This window comes from Narcine bancroftii, chromosome 6, assembly GCF_036971445.1.
Source record: "Narcine bancroftii isolate sNarBan1 chromosome 6, sNarBan1.hap1, whole genome shotgun sequence".
NCBI lineage: Eukaryota > Metazoa > Chordata > Chondrichthyes > Torpediniformes > Narcinidae > Narcine > Narcine bancroftii.
Genome location: NC_091474.1, coordinates 86,961,397 through 86,986,454, shown reverse-complemented (window position 1 = coordinate 86,986,454; position 25,058 = coordinate 86,961,397). Strand labels below are relative to the sequence as shown.

The window sequence follows — 25,058 nt, the reverse complement described above, 5'->3', positions numbered from 1 at the left end:
GGTTGCTTTGCTTTTCTGTGCATCATGCAGGAGCAATATAGAGAGCCATAGAGAAGCAGAGCAGAGCAGACATAGAATAAAACCACAGCAGCCATTCATTGGAAATACAATGATGCTTTCTCAGAAAAGGAAGAAAATGTTTAAAATAACTCTGCAATGAAAACCATACAGAATGCATAATAAACACATTTAAAATAAATGGTAGCATCCAAACCTTCTTGTAAGTCTGTAACATTTATAGCAAATCAACATGGTTCAAAAAATAAGTGAAAATTATTATTTTTTTTATTTTTAAAACTATTTTATGCTACTGGACTAAGAATCCAGATATGTTCAATTCTAACCACATGAATTTAAGAATTTGGATGTTAAAATATCTAGAAATGGAAAGCCAGGAAGAGTGACTCCTGCAGAGTGTCAATTAGTTCACCATTTTCAACTGTTCTGACAATTCAGTAACTTTGTATTGGCTGAGCAAACCTACCTATATGTCAAAATGAAGGGTACTGCTATTTCTTACAGTGTAACCCCAATCATGGGCCTTCCCAATCACACTTATTAATCCCAGTGAATCTTCTGGGCATGGCTCATGACAAATCATACAAATTTTATATACTTCCAAGATTTCTAAGACATACAGTGCATATGTGCTATCCTGCTGTTAATGCAATATGTTTAATTAGACTACCATTTACAGGCCACAAAATCTAATTGGCATAAACAACCATATTCTCCAAGATCAATTAGAGGCTAATTTCTTTCATTAAGAGAATTTGCTGATTAGCAGGTGCTTGGTAATTCATAGCTCCAGATTAACAAGCCTATGTTCAAAAAATGTCTATTCTTCTCTTTTCTTTTCCTACTGTTGACACACAAATTAAAACCTTAGGTTAAAACACATATGTAAGCTGTAAATTCATTTGAATTTCCAGGCTGTTAATATCTGATCGCGTTGGTATGTGCAAATAAACAATGCATAATAATGACAGCTCTGGTTCAGAGTGCCTCAGCAATAACAATACTACCCTTTAGTGAACTTCATTCAACCACGTTAGTGAATTTATTATTTTTTTTCTACTGATTCCTGTATAAGACTCTGTGAGGCATTGATAATTCTGGCAATCTTTCAGCCATCTTTGGCATCACTTGTCCTTCTTTGTTATTCAATGAAATGAAAATAGATTGATTATATTGCAGATTTTGACAAGCAAGCAATTTAGATGGCCTCTTTTGCAAGGATTATCTGATGTGCAGCAATTATGCGACTGCAGAATAATCCTCCTTGACTGAAGGTTTGGTTGATCATGGGGTGGCTAAAAATTGAATTGCTACTCTTTCTTTTACCTTCAGCTATGTAATTTTTAACAATTGGCGATTTTGGTTCAGGTTTATCCTTAATGTATAAGGATCTGGTTTTCCCTTGCATTGCAATTTTTCTGTTTAAGTTATTCAAGTGACTGTGACAAAATAGTTGATGTTTGAAAATGTTTGCTTGAATTTCGAAGCCTTGCTTGATGAGCCAAGTCTTCCAAAAAACTCCTAAGAACCCTCTCAATTTTCTTTGCATCAAGGAGAATGATCCTAGGTAATCCATTCCAACCCACAGCTGAAATACTTCAATATTTTAAATATTCTCTGCACCCTTTTCTGGGCCTTCACATCCTACCTAAAGCGAAGTAACCAAAATTGAATGCAATGTTTCCACTGTTGTCTGACCAATCATTTCTACACGTCCAACGTAAGATGATGATTTTTTCACTTTATGCTTCTATTTATGAATGCCAAGATCCCAGATGGTTTACTAACCGCTTTGATTAGTAAGGCAAATTGGATCTTTCCTGATGGCATAAGCCACTGAAAGTACCTGACCATTTTCAGCAGATTACACCCAAACAAACCCAGTTCCCTTTGTTCCTGTAGTCCCTTGAGAACGGTGGTCATTATTTTGCCTTATATCTTTTGCTGTAATGTGTCACTTCTCACTTTTTGTATTGAATTTCAATAACCTATTCTGTCATCCCATCTATGCATTTCTTCAGTCTAACCTATCATCCGCACTATTTACTACACTTCAAACTTTGTATCTACCACAAATTCAGATATTGAAATTCACATACTTACATCTAAATCAATATATACATTAAAAACCAGTCACCCCAGCACTGATGCCAGGAGAAGTCTATTAGCCAATAACCATTTACCACCCCTCTAATTTTAGACATTAAGCCAATTTTCTCCGCATGTGCAGCCACTCTTTAATTCTACATGTAACAAAAAAGTTATTTAAAAATATACCAGGAAATTAAAAAAATTCACCTTTTTATATTTACAGTGAACACACAAATTTGATGCAGGTAGAAGTCACTGGGAACCTCATACCTGATGCATCATTTGGTAAGACCATGCTTTATCTGGTTGTAACCTCATCTCTGTTATCCCGCCTATTCCACTGTCTCTTACTTATCTGGTAACTTTTGCTCATTAAGAATCTGTCTATTTTAAAAATATCCAATGGACTCTGCTTCACCACCCTTTTGGGAGGAGAGTTCCAAACACTCACAGTCCTCAAAGAGAATAAAAGATGTCTGTCTTACACGAGTAACCTTTTGTTTTCCGCACAAAAGTGATCTTTAGTTCTAAATTCTCCTACATGAGGAAATACCCTCAACATTCACCCGTGAAGACACTTCAGGATGTTTCATGTTTTAATTAAATTACTTAGTCATTTTTCTATGCTCCAGAGAAACCTATCCTCATAGACATTCTTCCCATTCCAGATATCATCTAATAAATATCTGAACTGCTTGGTAACAATGAAAATTAATGTGATACACAGATGCAGGGCCCTTTCTAAATGAAGCATTGCCCAACTACTTTTGATTCCCCTTGTAAAAAACATTGTTAGCTTTCCTAATGACATTTTCTAATTTTCCTAATTACATTACATTAAGTCTTATGAGGCAAGATTAGCAGAGCTGGGGCTTTTTTGGAGCATAGAAGGATGAGAGGTGCCTTAATAGAGGTCTACAAGATGCTGAGAAGCATAGATATGGTAGACAGCCAGCACCTTTTTCCCAGAGTGGGAGTAGCAACCATTAGAGGACATTTGTATAAAGTGAAGGGAGGAAGGTTTAGGGGAGACATCAGGGGTAAGTTTTTTTACACAGAGAATTCTGGGTGCCTGGAATGCTTTGTAGTGGAGGCTGAAACATTAGGGGCGTTTAAGAGACTCTTTGACAAGCACATGGATGAAAGACAAATATAGGGTTACAAGGTAGGAAGGGTTTGGTTTTTAAAAATATTTTGGTAGGAATATATAGGTAGGCAGAACATCGAAAGCCATGTACTGTCCTGTAGTGTTCTATGTTCCTGCACCTGCAAACTTTCCTTCTGTCAGCCATCCATGAGGCTCACCAGATATCTTTGCATTTTTGTGATTTCCAACCAAGTCAATAAGATGCCTTTAAAACAAAATTATCCTTTTAAAATGGACTTTTTCCCATTTTCCTACATTATATCTAATTTGCTAGACATTTGTCCACCCATTTAACCTATCCAAACTTCCATTCGCCTCAAATCCTCTTCACAGCTTACTTTCGCATCTTCTTTTGTGTCATCAGCAAATTATGTCTTGGTAATTTTTTGTAAAATGTTGACACCCCAGCAGCAATCTTGTGGATACAACTTGTTAGATCTTCCAATAAGGAGAAAGACCAATTTAGGCCGATTCTCTGTCGTGTTAACCAGCCAATCTACCCACACTAATAGTAGCTCCTACATCATGAGGTTTTTTATACTCTACAATAAGATTAAAATGCCTAATCAAATGTCTCCTTGAAACCATAGTGTGCTCACTTTATTCACAGTAAATTAACATTTTCAAAGAACTGTAAATAAATTGATCAACCATGATACCTCATTCACAAAATCATGTTGACCATGTCTCATCTTGTATTTGGTGCCTTTTCTTTCAGCTGTTAGGGCTGCAGTTACTGATTTCTGTCTCCATCTCCTTTTGAACATTAGATTTACATTTGCTATTTTTTCTTTCTAATGGAACCATATCTGAATCTTTGGAACTTTGGGAAAATTATAAACCAATCTATCAATTATCACACTAGCCATTTCTTTTAAGACTCTTGAATGAAGTCCAGTGACTTGCCACCCAGAAGTTCCTACAGTGTGCAAAGCACTTGTACCCTACTGATTACAATTTCAACCCCCTGCCCCTGCCCCTGCCCCTAGGTTCCAGAATTATAGCCATTTCTGAGATGTAACTCTGTGCCGCCCAATTTACATCCAATTAACCTACATCCCCAGTACGTTCCAAATGGTGGGAGGTAACGGAGCCCCTAGGGAAAACTCACACAGACACAGGGAGAATGTACAAACTCCTTACAGACAGCATGGGATTTGAATTCCAGTCCCAATCGCTGACGCTGTAAAGGCATTGTGTTAAACACTGTGCACCGGGCCGACATCATATTCCCCACTCTGCATCTTCATGCAGTTAAGGACATTTACAATAAAACTACTACTCAACGTGCGACCATGCACTAACTTCATAAAATTTAATTGCACAGTCCAAACTCTTAGCACTCTCCTAATTTTCATGCTGAATCTTGATTCCCACATGAGCCCAGTGCTCTCCCTGAACCACCTTGCCTAACTGCCGATAGAAGCTTCCAAAAAAGTGACTTCAGCACATTAACTTTGAGCTCCCTCCTCCCTGGACCTGATGCTGAATGCAATACTATGCAAGGATTTTCTATCATTGCACTGTTTAACTGCTGATCCTAGACTTGATAAATGTGTTTAACCCTGCAATAGTGCAGAAAACATCGAGGCCGTCTGAAAACTTGCATTAAATCAAGAATTTAAATCTGAGTTTCACGAAGAAACTCTATCCAGTGGCACAATGGTTAACAACTAAAATACTGTAAATACTCATGTAATCGTTGATACTGTGTAAAAGTCGATCACCCCTTTTTGGGCCTAAAAATCATGTGTTCTGTATGACCCGTGTAAAAGTTGACCCCCCCCCCCCCAATTTTTGGCCTCGACTGCCTGCCCAACACCCCGAATGCAGACTCACCACCCATGCCTGGTCATCCAAGCTCACGATGCCTTGAACAACGCAGGTACTTACCGCAGTCAAAATTATGACTCGTGTCAAAGTCGACCCCCCCCCTCCAAATTTGACCTGAAAAATTGGTCGAAAAAAATTTGAGAATTACATGTTAAGGTACATCATATTTAAATATTGGCAAAAGCCTACAGATAACCGGTTTACTCAGCAAGCCATATTGATTTGGAACACACACTCTGAAAGAACAGTTGAACCAGATTCAATAGAAACATTCAAAAGAAATTTAATAAGCATTTGGAAAGAAAAAGTATCAGGGCTATGCCAAGAATAGGGGAACGTGCTCTGCAGAAAGCTCAAATACAAAGAGCTATCAAAATAGTGATCAAAATTATAATGAACCAAATGGTTTCCTTCAGTGTCATATAATCCTATGCATACTTCATGATCAGTTGGGTTATCTCATTCAATGATCTTCATTTGTCATCACCTGCTACATGTGACACTCACACTTATTGGTCGCTGTCTGTGTCGTTTCAGATAACAACCATGATTTCATGTTTGAACAAATCTATTAATGCAACCTGACAGAAATGAATTAATTGCCCTAATACATGGCTGTCCCCATCTCCGATGGGGACATCGTTAATGCTTTCCAGAGTGCTGTAAGGCTGCATTCTGACATGGTTCGCCAACTGTAAATAAAATTGTTGTCTAGTTTTTAAAAAGTTCTACTGCCTCAAATATTTTGCATTATATTTCTTGTGTTAGAATTTAAAGAATTTTCAATCTGTTAGTTACTGGTCTCATTCACACACAGTCCACAGGCAGGCTGTTGGCGACTTGAGGTGAGGAACCTGCACAGGCTGCTGGCAATTGTGGTCAAGGGATTCACACCAGGCTGCAGACTGCTGGAGTCTGGCTGATGGTACGAGGTATTGGAACCAGGACGTGAGAGGGTATCGAGGCTGCTGAAGGTTTCCTGATCATGTCGGAGATTTGGATCTGGAGCTAGGGCTACTAATGGTCTGGACTGTAATCTGTGTGGCTGCATGGGCTGCAGGAGGACTGCAGGTGAATCCACAGATGCTCAGTGACTCTGAGGGGACTCTTGCTTCTCCTTCTCTGACTGAAAGAGGCGCTTCAGGCAATTTCTGCTGATGGCAAACCTGTCTATCTTATGGTAGACTAAAGCATATTACATGCAATATTGCACTGTTTTTATTACATGACAAGATCATTTCGATCTGTGAGCTACTGCTCTCGTTCATTTATGATCAAAGACTTTCATGCTTCAAGCATTTTTGCTGCTCAAAAATGTGATTTACAATGCAAATGTGCGCAAGAAACATTTGCAAAGCCCACAACTCATGAAAAGTTTTAAGCAAATTCCAAACAAGGTGAATCTTCTCCTAAGTGAGTGGAAATTTCAATTGAATTGGTTATTGGAGACTGGGGGGAAATCTGGCCCAATATCGAGCATTATTGCTAAGGTCATCGTTAATGGACAGATAGGGTTCACGTGTTGGGAACAATTTCAGATTTATTGGTGTTGGTGAGGCACATCACTGGAACTAGGTGAATTTGAAAACCAACAAAAAAAAATTTATATTGGTCACAGCATGAATGAATTTTCTAGTTTATATTATTTTCCAGTTTGAGTCTTTCTAAGGATAATACCTATTTATAGATAGTACCAAAACCAACCTGTCTTCCAGGTTTGAGCTACTAATCTGCTGACCTTTAAAGTTGCTCCCCTGATGATCATTGCATGACTTGGTCCAAATGAAAGCAGTCTTTTGTATTTTCTTCCCGACTGGCTGCAGCCCAGTTTGAGTTTGATTATTTCAAGTTACGCTGAAATCAAAGACAGTGGGGCAAAAACTCTTCTCGGGATGTTTGTGTTTTGTTTTGGAGAAATACTCCAATGTTTAGCATAGATGTTATACATATGAATTCACTTAATTTCCTGAAAGCTACATTTCTACAATCCTTTGACTCAGAAGAATATAATGAAGTATCTCCCAAAGGATAATTCCACACGATTCAATTAGTCAGTTCTCCTCAGTGAATAGTTACCTATGTTTCAGTGACAGGTTGAGCTAAAAGTGAAAGATGAACACTGAATTCAAAATATCCATAACGACTACCATGGGAGAATCAACTTGTTTACAGAAAACTCAAAAAATATTTCTCATACTTCAAATGTTGTATTTTAAAGGTTAAGCAATGAACTCTGCTCATCAATCTGAATTTCTCTCACACATCTACTGCAATAAATGTTCCAGTGATCAATGGGAGAAGACACATAAAAAGAATCTAAGCTTGGGCAATTGAGAATTTTATGTTCACTTACAGAGTGGAGGGAATTTGAAACTCAATGTCTGATAAAGTGGTGGAGACATTAACCCATGTTATATTAAAAAAGTAACTGAATGAGAATTTGATATGCTGTAACCTACGAAAGCTGGGAAGCAAGGTTAGGTGATAGCAATGATTAATGAGATGATCTTGCATACCTCATTCAGCGGTGCTTGTATCTATGATAAACAATTTTTTTCAGAAATAACAGAACTTAATGACACTAGTCACCTCTTTAAATCCCTAATTCAGACCTTGGCTCCAGCTGTATGATAGCACACATTCTTTTCAGGTCTCTGCTATTGTGTTGAATGTTGTCACTTCTCTATCTAGAGCTGCTTCTTCAATCATAGCTCAGGAACTCCAACTGCAGATTTCAGAATCAGAATTTATTGTCACGAACACGTGTTACAAAATTTGTTGGTTTGTGTCAGCATTATTGTGCATTAGATTTCACCCGGTTTCCCAAATCCTCTTCATTCATATATCTACAATCTTTGAATTTGTTCTCCTGCTTTCCTCAATTTCCTAAAACTATGACAGATTTTGCTAATCTCAGGAGTAACGCAAAAATTAAAATGGTCATTATTGCTAAAACCAAACACTCTCTTATGGTTAATCTACCAGATGATGGAAAACACCAATAACACTCAGACCAATTGCGATGGAACCTTATTGTTTAATGGGATATTCTACTTGCCAAGTAGTTTCCCATGATCAGCAGAAGGAATTTAAGCTTTTGGTGCTTATAAAGCAGATGGTTTAATAACGACAGTATCAGCGGATGCCAGATTAAGGCCCCAGAGAATTTATACATTGAGTAAAATATAAAGAGTTGATGTTTATGGCATTCTCACTTTGGAATTGAATTCTGACAAGTCTTGATTTTTGAAGTGCTGACCCAACTGTTTCATAAATGTTTTTGTGATGTTCATACTTAAGCCATCATAACGGGACACAGTTGAAATGAGAACAGATATGTGGTGCGTATCTTGCACGATGGTTTTAATTTATATTTCACTCGGTTTTTCTTTTACATGTAAAGATTCGACTGTTCAGTTAAAAGAGGATTTACCTTGCTAGCAAGAAGGGAAAAAAAGCAATTGATTCCACTGTGTTCATTTATATGCTATCCTGTGATTTCACCCTTTCCAAAATTCTGTCCTTACCCAACTGGGCAGAGTCCACCAGCCATGCACAGATTGTCTTTGGGAGCAGAAAGAGAAATTTAAAGGTGATGCAAGCTTTTTTTCAGTATTGTCTGCATGCAATAAATCTGATAGAAGCAGATTATTTAAAAATTGGAAAAGGGATTTATTGGTGTCACTATTTTAATATTACAGTCACTGTACCTCACTGAATGGTGCTAGTTACTTTTCGCTCTACCATGGAGATTTCACACAGATCTGTTCACTTGTAGTCAATCAAAATATATTAAGCAATTTTTTGCACTACCAATTAGTGATAATTATGCCACACCTACAGGAAAAAAGGAACCTCAGGGTTGTATGTGATGTTGTAGCGACCCGTGAACCGAGTCATAATCTGGCTCACAAAATGGCTGGTGAATGCGGTTAACCGCGAGGGCCCCGCAGGGACCAATAACAACTCTTTTGTGAGACCTCCAGGATGGAGAAACAGTTGGCATCAGCAGGAACGCTGGCCACTTGGAGGACAACGCTGATATGATGTCACTCCTGTCATTGGAGGCAGGGAGTGAATATAAATAGTTGCCAGTGCAATAAATCAGTCTTCGACCTTGACTCGATTGCATGTGTGTCATTCTTACTTCACACTTCATGAAGCGTGCACGCAACATTGGTGACCCCAATTGGCAGTTGGACCCAAAGATGATGGACCAAGCAGCTCTCCACGCAGTCTCAATGAAGGTGCCAGCTTTCTAGGCGTTGCAACCACACATGTGGTTCGAATCGGCCAAGGCCCAGTTCCACCTTTGACAGATCGCCACTGACGATACACCTAACCAGGATACAGCAGTAAGGGAGGTCGATTTCCTACGGCAGCCTCCAGAGCAAGGTAAATAAGGTGCCCTCAAAGAGTTGCTAACCAGCACCTTTGGGCTATAATGGCGTGAGCATGCCACATGTTTCCTGCACATGGACAGTTTGAAGGACAGGGCCCCATCCGTTCTCATGAGCTAGATGCTCGCACTTGCCGAGCGGCACAGGCCTTGCCTGATCTGAGCAGATATTCCTGGAGCATCTGTCCAAGGACATCCGACTCTTGCTCACCAAAGAGGAGCTCAGCCACCTGAGGAACGTCGCAGCCTGGGCAGAGGTGCTCTGGAGAGCAGAGAAAGAAAACTGCATCCTGGTGGAACAGATCACCAAGCCCTAGTCCCAGCCGGCAAAAAGACCACAGTAGTCAGAGAGGTAAGTGGAACCCTCTACCCAACCATATTGCTATTATCATCAATGATGGGGTGTAGGGACCCATCGATCCCGCCCATCCTGCACGTTTCCGGGAAAAGCCATGGCCAACTGCAATTAATAGCTGTGACGGTTGGCCAACTTGGCAGCCTCCTCCGTGTGTGGGACTCTGTCAGGAAACATAGAAAAATAGGTGCAGGAGTAGGCCATTTGGCCCTTCAAGCCTACACCGCCATTCAATATGATCATGACTGATCAGTACCTGGTTCCTGCATTCTCCCCATACCCATTGACCCCCTTAGCCACAAAGGCCAAATCTAACCTACTCTTAAATATTGACAAGGAACTGGCCTCACTACTTCCTGTGGCAAAGAATTCCACAGATCCACCACTTTCTGAGAGAATAAATTTTTCCTCATCTCAGTCCTAAAAAACTTCCCCCTTAAACTTGTGGATATTAGTACCGAAATAAGTGTCCTTCCCCCCCATGCCCTAGGCACCTAGAATGTCAAGCTGGGCCTGGCACTGTCAGCGAACAGCACCTCCATACGGACACAGCACCTGCACCGTGCCCCTATGATTTGCTGGCCACCAATTTAAGTGGACTTTTACTGTAATGGCAGTGGCACAACTGCTCCTGGGAGCCAATTCCTGCATGCCCACTGCCTGTTTGTAGACTTAAAAGGGTGGCGTTTGGTGGACGCCAGAACTTTTAGACCATTCCTCTGGTGAGGAGTCAAACTATTGGCCCACCAACCTCGACTTCGTCACGTTGTCCAACAACACCTATACATGCATCCTGGCAGAGTTCCCTGCAATCGTGGCGACACTATTTTCCTCCGCAGGACTAAAGCACAGAGTAAGTCACCACATCCTCACCGAAGGCCCCCACTCCATGCCAGGGCGCGCTGCCTTCTCCCCTAAAAACTTGACCTCACCAAAAAGGAATTTAAGAAAATGGAGGATTTGGGGATAGTGCGCCGGTCGGAAAGCCCCTGTGCCTCCCTCCTTCACATGGTCTCAAAGGCAGCAGGAGAGTGGAGGCCATGTGGTGATTACTGACACCTCAATTAGGCCACCACACCGGACAGATACCCAATGCCTCATATCCAAGAATTTACTGCCAACTTGCAAGAAGGTTTCATAGGTAGATTTAATCAGGGGTTATCATCAAATCCCAGTGCACCAGGACATACCCAAAACTGCCATAATCACCCCCTTTGACCTGATTGAATTCATGAGGATGCCCTTCAGGCTTAAGAATGTTGCTCAGACCTTTCAGTGGCTGATAGACGTGGTGGGCTGGGACCTCCCATTTGCTTTCATCTACTTGGACGATATCCTTATTGCCAGCTGCAACCATACAGAGCACACAGCCCACCTCAGAAAACTATTCATCCACCTGCAGAAGTTCAGGCTGACCATTAATCCTGCCAAGTGTCTGTTCGGGCTGGACACAGTTTGATTTTTTGGGACATCATATTGACAGATATGGGGCGAAACCACTGCCTGAAAATGTGGAAGCTGTTCAGCAGTTCACGAAACCTCACACCTTAAAGAGGCTGCAGGAGTTCACTGATATGATTAACTTTTACCATCAATTCATAGTGGCAGCAGCTCAGTGTATGTGTGCTTATGGCAGGGATAAATAAAAGATGTGGCCAAGGACGAGGAGGCCTTGCAGATGTTCCAGAAGGCTAAGGATGCCTTGGCTAATACCACCCTTCTGGTTCACCCCAGGCCGGAGGCACCGACTGCCCTTATGGTGGATGCCTCCAACACAGTGGTTGGAAGGGTCCTCGAACAGCTGATTGATGGACAATGACAGCCCCTAACCTTCTTTAGCAGGCACCTCTGGCCACCTGAACTTAAATACAGCACTTTTGATAGGGAGCTATTGGTGATGTATCTGGTGGTCAGGCACTTCCGATACTTTCTGGAAGGTAGACAATTCAAGGTCTTGACAGATCGTTAACCACTAACTTTCACCTTCCACAAAGTGTCTGACCCGTGGTCAGCTAGACAGCAGAGACACCTTTCCTACATGTCCAAATTCACCACGGACATCCAACACATTGCCGGTAAGAGCAACGTGGTGGCCAACCCACTCTCCCATCTCGCCATTGAATCCATCCACGCCCTAACCCAGGACATAGACTATTCAGCCTTAGTCAGGGCACAACATGATGACCCTGAGATCCAGGTGTAGAGGACGGTGCCTTCTGGGCTGGGCTGGAGGATGTTGTCATCATCACTGGCAACGAGATGCTCCTCTGTGATGCTTCCATCAGAAAACCCCGCCCCATCGTGCGGGCAGTATGGAGATGGCAGGTCTTCGACGTGGTGCGCAATCTTATGCATCCGGCCATCAGAAGTACGGTAAAGACAATGGCCAGCAGGTTTGTCTGGCATGGGCTCTGCAAACAAGTCAGTCAGTGGGCCATCACCTACACACTCTGCCAGGCATTCAAGGTGAAAACTCACACTTAAGCACCTCCCGAGACTTTTGAGGCAGCACAGCGTAGGTTCAGCCATGTCCACATCAAAATTGTGAGGTGGCTACCAGTTTCCCGTGGGGAAGATACCTCCTCACTATGGATGACCGCTCCACGAGGTGGTTGGATGCGGTTCCGATGGCTGATATGACCACGGAGATCTGCACGTGGGCACTAATGACCAGGGTTTCCAGATTCAGAGTTCCGGAACATCTCATTCCTACAGGAGAGCACAGTTTACCTAGGGACTCTGGGCAACACTAGCCAAACTGTTGGGAACTCAGTTCCACCATACCAACAGGCTAGTGGAGCGGCTCTACAGACACTTAAAAGCAGCCCTGATGGCCTGGCTCAAGGGGCCCAACTGGGCAGATGAACTGTCTTGGGTCCTTCTGGGGTTATGGACTATGCCGAAAGAGGACTTTAATGCCTCCACAGCAGAAATTATCTACAACGCATCTTTGGTAATTCTGGGGGAGCTCTTGGCCACTGCCAAGAATTCAGAAACCTCCGCAGTTGCACTGAAACAGCTGAAGGAAAGACTGGGTACCCTAGCTCCTCCACAGCCCCATCACACAGCTAGCCCAAATCTTTCATCCCCAAGGATTTGCACACCTGTGAATATGTTTTTGTACGAAGGGGGGTGCACCAGGCACCCCTCCAACAGCCATATGAGGGGCCATAAAGAGACATCAGGCATAGTGGGTTGACATGTGTATTGGACGTTGCCAGCAAAGAGGAAACCTTCACCCTCCATCATCTGAAACTGGCCCATGTAGACATAAGCCAGTCAGTAAAGTCTTATTATTCCCCGTGATGCAGAGGTAGGCTCAGATTATTGTCTCTGTGGAGGGTGGGGGGGGGGAGAGTAGCGGCCCACGAACTGAGTTGTGACCTTGTTCACAAAATGGCCGGCGAATGTGGCGATTGTGAGGGCCCCACAGGGACCGGCTGTTGTCCCACATGGTGGGAAATAGTGGGCAACGGTGAGAAATAGTGGCCAGTCGGAGGCCAGCGCTGCGATGACCACTCCTGTCATCAGAAGCAGGGAGTGAATCTAAACAGAGCTGGTAGAACAATAAATCAGTCTTTGACCTCAACTCAACTATATGTGTGCCGTTCTTACTCCACACTTTGTGTAGTGTGCACACTACATTGTCATGTTTGTTCTGTGACAATAAATCTGAATCTAAAATCTAAAGGGGGAGATTGTTTTTGTAGAGAATTCTTTTTCCCCAACAAAATTCACTGCTGCCAGTCTAGGAATGGCCAGGGAACAATTTTAACAAGGTCTACACTGGGGTGAAATCACAGAGGATACAATGTAAATGATCATTTACATACCAAAATTAAACCAACAGACAGCTGCACTCCATCTATCCTGAACCTGTTCCAATAAATTAACAGCCTGTTGAGCCCCCACTGCTCGAAGGCAAGAAGCTCCTTGCATTGAGAAGATGAATCTGCTCAGCAAACAGATGTCTGTCCTTTATCAGCTATATTGGGAAGATTGGAAAAAATGTATTAAAAATGATCCAACTTTGGATTACTTTAATTAAACCAAAAGGCATATTCAGCTCATCGAATCTGCCCTGCTATTCAATCATGAGCTGATCTATTTTTCCACTCAGCTCTAATGACCAGCCTTTTCCCCATAACCTATGATGCCCTGGCTAATCAAAACCTACCAATCTCTGCCTTAAATGCACTCATTGACTTGGCCTCTGCAACCGGCTGTGGCAACAAATTCTACAGGTTCATCATGACCTGGCTAAAGATATTCCTCTGCATCTCTGTTCTAAGTGGACACCCTTCAATCCTGAAGTTGTGCCCTTTTGTCCAAAATTCTCCCACCCTGGGAAACAACCTTTCTACATCTATTCTGCCCATACCTTTCAACATTCAAAATGTTTCAGTGAGATTCCTCATTCTTCTAAATTCCTACAAGTACAGGTCAAGAGTCATCAAACGCTCCTCATATGATAGCTTTTTCATTCCCAGAATTATCCCTGTGAACTTCCTCTAATGTCAGCACATCCTTTCTTAAATGAAGAGCCCATAACTGCTCACAATTCTCCAAGTGAGGTTTCACCAGTGCCATATAAAGCCTCAACATCACATCCCTGCTCTTATATTATATTCCTCTTGAAATAAATGGCAAAATTGGATTTGCCTTCTTCACCACCAACTCAACCTGCAAGTTTATCTTCAGGCTATTCTACACGAGGACTCCAACATCCCTTTGCATCTGGGAATTTTCAAGTATCTCCCCATTTAGAAAACAGTCTTCCCGTTTATTTCTTCTACCAAAGTGAATTACTATATCCTTTCTGACATTGTATTTCATTTGCCACTTCTCCACCAATTTTCATGATCTGTCAAAGTCAAAGCCCTCCCTGTTTCCTCAACACCACTTAGTCCTCCATCTACCATTGTATCATCTGCAGACTTGGCTACAAACATAAAAAGAAGTGGCCCCCAACATCCCTGTGGAACACGACTAGCAACCAGAATATGATCCCTGTTTTCTGACTCTGTGCTTCCTGCTGATCAGTCAATGATCAACCCACACCAGAATGTTTCCTATTATACCACAGGCTCTTATCTTGTTAAACAGCCTCATGTGTGGCACCTCATACCTCCAAAATGCTTTTAATGTGCCTGTGTGATAACAATATCCCTAATCAATTATTAAAAAAATATATTTATCAATTCTCTGGTATCATCAATTTTGCTTCTATAATTTAAATTTGCCAACTCAAAGAAAGTAAATGTATTCCTACTGTTGGAAAGGAATTTTGGATTTCCATTTTGAAGTAAAATCTCACTGCATTTTACGTCCATGTTCATGCATGGCTACTTGATATTTTTTGGCATTTTAAAACAGAATATCTTGGAAATATATAGGTTCAGTAGAACTGGAATAAGAATAAGAAAAAAAAGTTCAGGGTTTGTTAGATCTTTGAAAAGTGTCTCTGAAGATTTTCCCACCAATTATGCTTTTAATTCAGACTGTAATTTTCAGAATTTTGTTTTCAAACTTTACTGATCAATACTTGACTGATTTTCAGCTGTTGAAAGTAAATACTCACTTTCAGGTCATATTTAATCACACTTCATTACCAATTCCTGATCTGAAGACTAAAAGAGTTAAGAATTTAAATACAAATTGTGATGGGGATTGAAAGTATCTGAGCCACCTGGACTACTGGATTTGATTATTTCCTATCCAACCCCTTTGGGAAATAGGAGAGGGAAACACCTTAAAAGTAACCAAAAACCATGTTAACTCATGATTCACAAGTTCACTCATGATATTCACATTAGATACCAATTCTCCAACTTAAATATGTACAGAATGCCATTTGTTTAGCAAAAGATCAAAATAAGAGAAGGAAAACAGTGTGCTGAGGTAGTGGGAAAAATATGGGATTGGTTAAAGGCTCAAAGAAATGGAATTGCGTAGGGTTAGGGTTAGTAACAAAGAGAACCTGATGAAGTGAATAGCAAATTAATAATACATAAAACATAGAATAACGCAGCACACCAACAGTGCTGACCATGATGCTAATTTAAAATACTTCCATTTGCAGGCCCAGGATCAGAATTTATTGTAATGAACATGTCATGCAATTTGTTTTATTTTACAGCAGCATTCCAGGTGAAATATTGCAACAATACTTCTCCATCCTGTTCAAGTGCCTCTTAAATATTTCTTAAACATCTCTCGGCAGCAGCACTTATCACTCAGTTTACAAAACTTGCCTCGTACATCTCCTTTAAACTTGTCGCATATTTCCTTTAAACTCTTTTCTCCTTTAACCATGAAGTTGTGCCCTCTTAGATTTGATATTTGCACCCTGAGAAAAAGATTCTGACTACCTACTCTCTCTATGCCCCTTATAATATTATATACTTCTCGACTTTCAGCCTCCAACATTCCAGGGAAACCAATTCAAGTTTATCCTTTCTCTTATTTTGGCAATTATTCTCCAATCCTGCCAACATCCGACTGAAGCTCTTCAGTGACCCTCTTCAAAGCCTCCACCTTCTTCCTGTCATGTGGTAACCAGAACTGCATACAATAGGCCAAATGTGGCCTGACCAAAGTTTGATACAGCTGCAGCATGACTTCCCAAATGTACTCAGTGCCTGACCAATAAAGATAAGAATGCTGTATGCCTTCTTTACCACCTCATTTACTTGTGCTGCCACTTTCTATGAGCAATGGATTTGCACCAAGATCCAAGCATATATCATTGCTCATAAGGCTACTGCCTTTACTGTGTACTTTCCAATTACATTTGAATTCCCAGAGTGCAATACCTTGTGCTTATCCAGATTAAACTCTATCTGTCATTTCTCTGCCCGATTCACCAATTGATCTATACCCTGCTGTATCCTTTGACAACATTCAAAATGTTTCAGTGAGATTCCTCATTCTTCTAAATTCTTACAAGTACAGGTCAAGAGTCATCAAATGCTCCTCATATGATAGCCTTTTCATTCCCAGAATTATCCCTGTGAACTTCCTCTAATGTCAGCACATGAAGAGCCCATAACTGCTCACAATTCTCCAAGTGAGTAATTTATCATAAACGGCATGATTCTAACATTTCTTAGCAGATGTGGGAAAACAGACGTAGACCAGAATATTTCTGCATTGGGAATACATGTTGCCAATCTGTAACACACTTGTTCAATATGTTATTTGGTAAAAAGTTATTTAACAAAAATATGGATACATTGTTTTGCCTTTGAGTAAAATTGCATGTTCTCCTTAGATATGACTGTGACTTTTAATGAACTCTTGATATGAAACAAACTTGTTGGCAAGTTTGATGATGGTGAGCCTCCACATTTGATAAGCACCACAGAGTCACATTCATAGTGACTTCAAGAACAATTTAATACTTAACTTTGTTGACTTTCATTCTACTAACTTAAGGCACCTCCCAAAATATTAAACATTCATGCACTACTTAGACAGTTAAAAAAGAGCAAGTCATGATTAAATGGTGCAAACTTTTGGATTGAAAGGGATGATGAATATATTGTCAACCATATGCTGACCTTATTGTAGCTCTATGGTTCCTGGAAAAAGTATTTCAGAATTTATTTTTAACTTTTTGAATATTCTTGAAAGGATTCTCTTTTTTTAAAAACAAATCATCTTGCAAGTTGACCGAAGCCCTCTGCTGAAACTTCCCAAATTCATTAGAATTTAGTGCCTACAAGCTTTCCAATGAGTTTGGGTTTATTTCCCCACCATTTGACTGGTGAAGAGGGATGGGATGCTACATCTTTCAGGACAGATTCAAGACCAACAATCCACCAGCATGCCCTATTTAGAGTCTTGAAGTTGACAGATTTATTGTTTGTGCTATTTCCTTTGCTGTGGAACCTCTTGTTAATTAAGGGAGGAAGATTTCAAAAGGATGAACAAATCAGACAAAGGCATTTTTAATAATACATACAATCTCATCATCTATATACTTTAAAAATGGATATAGGTCAATGAAACACAATATAGCTCAGCTGAGAAAATTGGATGTCATCATTGTGTAATCTTATACTCCTTAACTGAGTGGATATTAACACCATCTTAATTCAATGTATAATCTCTTTTAGTGGGTATGACCATTAAACAAATATTTCTTCAGACTGATCCAATGTAATTTTACACAGTAATGATGCATGATTGGGCAGTATTTTCATGTTGGGCCTGCTGAGCCATGTTGTTGCTCACTGTTAATTTCAGCTTGTATATACAGTAGAAGTCCAAAATTCTGGATGCCAAAAATGCTGACCACCTGAGAATCTGGCCTTTTTGAAAACTCTCAAGTTTTTAAAATTTAGTGGCCTTTTGATTGCATGCATGCATGTGTAAGCACCACAGATGCACAGTGCCAACAAGCGACCACATTTAATACAGGTGATCCATCACAAAGAAATTCATTTGTATACTATATTCTTCTTTTACAGTGAAACATAATTTCAAGCATTAGGTGCATTATTTGATGTTTACATTTTTGTCAAATATTGACTTTATTTTTCTTTAAAACTGCTCATTTTGATAAATGAAGCATCCTGTATTACTGGCCAAGATTCTGGAAAATCCAGACCGACCCAATCCCTGAGCCCTATGGATTTTCAGACTTCTATTGTAGGCAGATGTATGTGATACGTGAGCACACAGAATTCAGTCATTTCATCAAACATTGATCATATAAGTTAGTGAGTGCATGCATGAATGAATCTACCAGTCATGCAGCATGCAATTAGCAGTGATTATTTTGTATTATACCATACCACACTTTATCATAGAAGTATTGGACAACATCCTCAACTCCTTGCCCAGCCAATGAGAAGGGAGAGACAAAGAAAGACAAGGACATGGCAGTGACATCACAAACAATGATCTGCATTTATCAGAGCACTTGTTAATGCCTCAGTTGAAAAATACCTTGGGGATTCAATTCTATAAGCAACATTTTCTGAAAGGGTTTACATTATAGGAGACTGTAGAGGTTGTACTGTGTTTTATATACTGGTTAGTATATGCACTCCCTACTCAATACACTGCTGAGTCCATAGATCTCACTGTCATAGTATTTTAGGATCCTGTACAAGAATTTCTGTCTAATGTAACATTAAGAGTTTATATATGTATACATTACTTATTTTGTCCTTTATTAATCAATTGATAGGCTCTCCTATAAAATATACCACCAATAGTGAGGCTTCCCACCTGCATCACATATCATTGATATAAAGCATCCCATAATGTATTGTTTAATGTACTGTCTACCTGTAATCATTCTTAATTCAGTGAATAGCTTCACTGCAAAATGTATTAACAGTTTGACACTTTCCAGGAGATAGAAACATGATCAAGGTAATATTATTATTTTACCTGTTTATAATAAACATTGTTAACAATGCAAAAATAATTATTTGCTTTCAACTCTGAAAGCACAAATCCAATATTTCACCATCTCATTAAATTGTTGACATTTTCGCTTTAGAATTGACATTAACTACATCTCATTGAAAATAATGACCTTCCTTCCAATTAAAGGTTTCAGATAAAGTGAAAGTGAGCAGTAACTGTTGTCCTGCTGTCATTGTAACAATTCCCAACATCTCAAGCTTTATAAATCTACACTGGAGATGTAGATCATAGAACTTTATGACTATTGTTCTCTAAAGGCATCAGGTTTGTGCAGTCTAAACAGTGACTTCTCAAAGCATTTCATTTTCATATCCACTCTACTTCACTTAAATTAACAAACGATTTTTACAATTGATTATTATCATTCTCTTTTCTCCGCTTTTTCACAAATTGCTGCAACAAGGCTAAGGGGCCTTGGACTCAACGCAAGCAAGTTGTGCTGAATGATCAGCAAAAGACACGCACTGCTTGACAGAAGCCTTCATTCTGGTTGCACTTCAGATAGAACCTAGGACAGTACAGCGCTGGAACAGGCCTCTTAGCTCACTATGTCTGCGCTGACCATGTTACGCAAAATGAATTGAAACTCTGCCTCCTTTCCCTGGCAGCTCGTTCCAGGCACCCACCATTTTATGTGTAAAATTCTGCCACAGCCATCTCCTTTAAATTCCCTCTCCCTTCCCTATGTCATTTTTACACTGGGGAAAAAAGATTCTGACTGTCTATCCTATCTATAAGACTCATAATTTTATGTCTCTCATGATTTTATAAACTTTCAGCTCTCTCCTAAAACTCTGATGTTCCAGAGAAAACAACTTTGTCCAACCTTTCCCCATTGTTCATACCCTCTCATCCAATCAGCATCCTAACAAACCTCCACTGTACCCTTTCCAATGTCTCCACATCCTTCCTGTGATGGGACAACCACAATTAAACACAAAACTCTAAGTGTAGCCTAAGTCAGGTTTAATATAACTGCAACATAACTTTCTTATCAGATCCAGCACCACCAGGCTGAGGAACAGCTTCTTTCCATGGGCAGTGAGAATGTTGAACAAGCAAAAGTACTGCTCACACTGACCATCTGAGTCACTAATCTTCACTAATCCATATTTATGTATATGCATATTTTTCCTGCATGTGTATTGTTTGACTGTATGTGTGTTATGTCTGTTTGTGTGTCTAAATGTTTTGTACTGTGGACTGGAGAACGTGGCTTCGTCGGGTTGTACTTATACAATCAGATAACAATAAACTTGACTTGACTTATTCTTTTCCTCAATGCCCGAACCAATAAAGGAAAGTATGCCATATTTCTTCTTTACCATTCTATCTACTTGTATGGCCACTTTCAAGGAGCTAAGGACCCGTATCCTCATATCCCTTTGCATGTGAATGCATTTTACGGTCCTGCCATTAGCTATATACTTTCCCCTTAGATTCGACCTTCCAAAATGCCACACCTGTGCAGATTAATCTCCGTCATTTCTCTACCCATATGTCCAACTGATCTATACCCAGTTGTATTCTTTGATAAACCTCTACACTGTTCACAACTACTCCAATTTTTAGACAATTGAGGAGTGCAGAGCAACAAAGGGATTTAGGAGTTATGGTAAATAGTAACCTCAAGGCTGATACTCAGGTAGATGGTGTGGTGAAGAAGGCATTTGGAATGTTGGCCTTCATAAATCGGAGTATTGAATTCAAGAGTAGGGAGGTTATGATGAAATTGTACAAGGCATTGGTGAGTCCAAATTTGGATGACTGTATACAGTTTTGGTCACCAAATTATAGGAAAGATATAAACAAAATAGAGAGAGTGCAGGGAAGGTTCACGAGAATGTTGACAGGATTTCAGGGTCTGAGTTACAGGAAAAGGTTGTGCAGACTGGGGCTTTTTTCTCTGGAGCGTAGAAGATTGAGAGGGGACTTGATAGAGGTGTTTAAGATTTTAAAAGGGACAGACAGAGTAAATGTGGATAGGCTTTTTCAATTAAGAAAGGGGGAGATTCAAACTAGAGGACATGGTTTAAGATTGAAGGGGGAAAATTATAAGGGGAACATGAGGGGAAATTTCTTTACGCAGAGGGTGGTGGGGATGTGGAATGAGCTTCCGGAAGACGTGGTCGAGGCGGGATCATTGGTTACATTTAAGGAAAGACTGGATCGTTACATGGATAGGAGGGGACTAGAGGGGTATGGACCGGGTGCTGGTCAGTGGGACTAGGAGGGTGGGGATTTGCTACGGCATGGACTAGTAGGGCTGAACTGGCCTGTTCTGTGTTGTAAGTGGTTATATGGTTATATGGTTATGGTTATCTGCAAATTTAGTAATACATCCACTTATCTTTTCATCTGTCATTTATGTATATCACAAAACAAATCACAACACTGATCCCTGCAGACCACGGATCATGGACTTTCAGCCAGGAAGACATCTAACTACCTCTACTCTGTCTTCTATGGGCAAGCCAATACCAAATCTAAACCATCGATTCATCATGAATTCTTACATGAGTGAACCACGAGAGACCTTGTAAAATGCCGTACTAAAGATTATGGAGACAACATTCACTTGCCTACCTCATCTATCACCATCATCACCTCCTCAAAAAGCACAATCAAATTATACACCAATGTGAAATAACAAACAAACTCATTTTACAGTATTATAAATTGCTTTCACTATTTGGAACAAGTAAAACTGCTGTACATTTGAGGTTTGCGAGGGTCAAATCTGTATCAGATGAGATTCATTCTATAAAATTAAAAAAAGCTGCCTTCTGTGGAAATGGTTGGTGGACATATAAGCCAACTCACATTTTTTTTAATGAGGTCATTTCTTTTAAATTTGAGCACACGTATATTCTGAAGCAGCACCCAATCAATTCCCATATTTATGTTTTTGGGGCTCATTAATATCAATATGTTCTAATGGAACCTAATGGCTCGCTTGCATTTCCACCAGTCATAGGTTCTTGAGGTAGTGAGTTTCTGTGTAGATTATCCTTGAATGGATTCACTACCAAGGGTCTAAAGCATCCTTGCTGCTCTGCTATGCAATATTCCCATATGAGCTGATTAGTCAGAACTAACAATATGGCAAATAGACAATAAATAAATAAATATTGTTTTTAAATCTGTGAAGAACATGCTACTGCATTAAAATAACACAATCATCAGTTTACTGGTAACACTCTTTATCCAGCTTACTCAGAGTGATGGACATGGCAAAAATGATGGAAATAGTTAAAAAAAAGCCTGGAAACAAACTATGTGAGAGAGGGACATTTCAAATGACTGTGATTTTACATCTTACATCTTACACATAAAATGAGCAGCTTTAAAATTATTCCAAGATACTGGACTGAGCAGTCAGAATCCCAAAAATCAGCTCTTCGCTTCGTGTAAATCAAAAGAGACACCTGATACTCCAGGAAATGGACCATCTGGCATTGATGGAATTAGAGAAAAAGCATCGTCAGGAATAACCCTCCCTGAAAATGCTTTGTCAGGCTTATAATCCATGTGGTCGCTACACATGAAACTGATATATTAAATGGGTCCCCAGGAAGATCTTTGCATCTTTTAAGCATCATTAAACACCAAGAGTGTGCAAATCAGAATGCTGCACTCCCTGGATGTGTGCATGCTAGATATCATGTACACCAAGGATAACATAATAGAACATTTTATAATTAGTGAGAATAACCCCCAGTACCAGGTGGGAGGGAAGGTCACAGTTGATCTAAATTCCGACCAAATGACAGTGCTCAATACAGATGGTCTTGTTACTTTAGTCATGTACACAATAGGTGGCAAAAAGTAATATTTCTAAATTAATTAGACCAACCGGGAAATAGAAATTTAGAAAATATATGGCTTCAGAAGGGGAAAATATCTTACAATGGCTATAAATCAACTTTCAGTCCTAAATCAACTTTCAGTCCTAAATCAACTTTCAGTCCTAAATCAATTACACTGCAGTTGCTAATGTGTTAGTGTGGAAATGGGAGAGGGTCTGTGTATGGTCCTGGCCACTAATCTTCAACATGATACCGTAAAACCACTCAAATAAAAAAAACTAAACCAAAACTTGTGACAATTGATCCATTCAGGTATTAAAAATTGTATTTACATGCTTTTTTTCTGTCTGTTGTTTCTATTTGATTTCTGTCCACATTCAGCAATGCAGGGTCAAAATTCTGGCTTTTACGTGATGATCTGGAATTCATCCACCATGAAGAACTGAGAGGGTTATTACATTGTGGGAATCTTTCTAGCAGTTAGGTGACATCTAATCATGAAAGAAGAGGCTAGTTTATTTAATCTCCTACCACTAGACTCCCCTCATCCTTTCAATATTCCTATGGCTGGGGAATTATTCTGAGCATTAATCACTGTTTAGTAACAAAATTTTTGAGGCATCCTTTTTTTTATATTTACTTTTCAGTTATTAAAAACAGATTCCTTGTTAGAGTCGATAAAATATTAAACTAGTGTAGTTCACATTAATCGAGATGTTAAAGTGACCTGGACAACATTGATAATGTTGAATCGATGATAAATAGCAGTACATGGAGTAAACAGAATCAGTGATTAGAAATTTGAAATAAAAACAAAATGCTGGAAAAACTCAGCACTACAGGCAGAATCCATCCCTGATATCTGGTATTCAAGCAACTGGCAAAAAAAGTTATAGAAAATAAACAGGTAAAAATACGGAAGTTTAAAACTGGCACACCTCCATTCATGCAACATGCAGTCTCAAGCAACCGGAAAACTTGTTTATCTGGCATCTACAAATCCCTGTAGATGCCAGATACCAGGTGTTTTACGATAGTTTTTATGTCAAAGGTCCTCGAGGTTCTGCCTGACATGCTGAGTATTTCCAGCATTTTCTGATATAAAGACAAAATTCCCCACAGTAAGCTAACAACCTGAGCCTCAAAGTGGACAAGACGAAGATCATGGACTTCAGAGGACCAGGAATGACCACCCTTCACTACACATCAAAAATTCTGTAGTAGAGAGAGTGGAGAGCACCAAGCTCCTTGGAGTTCACGTAACTAGAGACCGCTCATGGACACACATCTCCTCACTTGTCAAGAAGGCAAGTGAGGATATGTTGCTTGAGAAGACTGAAACTGAAGCGGGCAAGGCTACTGAACGCCATTATGTCAACCTTCTATAAGAGCTCTATCAAGAGCGCTCTGGCCAGCTGCATCATAGTGTGGTACGGTTGCTGCAGAGAAATGGATTGGAGATTAATCCATAAGAGTGGCAAGGAGGATCCCTGCCTCCCATTGACACGATCTACCGGGATCGTTGACTGAAGAGGGTGTGCAAAATCTTTGAGCACCCCAGCAAAATCGCACACAGCTACTCTCATCGGGAAAGAGATACAGGAGTATCAGGGCCATCACCACCAGGCTGAGGAAAAACTTCTTTCCACGGGAAATGAGAATGATGAACGACTAAAAAACTGCTCAAACTAACCATCCAAGATTTGTTCAAAATTATATTTATTTACATATTTTTAATAGATAACATACTTGTCCTGCATATGTATTATTTGTCTGTATGTGCGTTATGTCTGGTTGAGTGTCTGTATGTTTTGCACCGAGGACTGGAGAACGCAGTTTTGTCAGGCTGTACTGTACAATCAGATGACAATAAATTTGACTTGACTAATGAGTCACTGAATTGAAACTCTAAATTCATATCTTAGTGAATCACTCTGAGTATTGCTGCACATAAACTTCACA

General features: G+C 40.1%; 1 protein-coding gene across 6 annotated transcripts in view; it reads right to left on the bottom strand.

The window, feature by feature from the left end:
* ccser2a (coiled-coil serine-rich protein 2a) overlaps nt 1-25,058 on the bottom strand; it is a 499,558-nt gene that overhangs the window by 5,439 nt on the left and 469,061 nt on the right. The window contains exons 11-13 of one of the 6 annotated variants that reach the window (XR_011340229.1): nt 15,116-15,250; nt 13,677-13,828; nt 7,702-7,814 (exon numbers count right to left, since the gene is read on the bottom strand). The exons of 3 other annotated variants lie outside the window; for them this stretch is intronic. The gene's annotated coding sequence lies outside the window, so the exon portion shown is untranslated. Of the gene's footprint in view, nt 1-7,678; nt 7,815-13,676; nt 13,829-15,115; nt 15,251-25,058 lie in introns of all 6 variants that reach the window. 2 more of the 6 variants (XR_011340227.1, XR_011340228.1) reach the window with 2 other exon arrangements.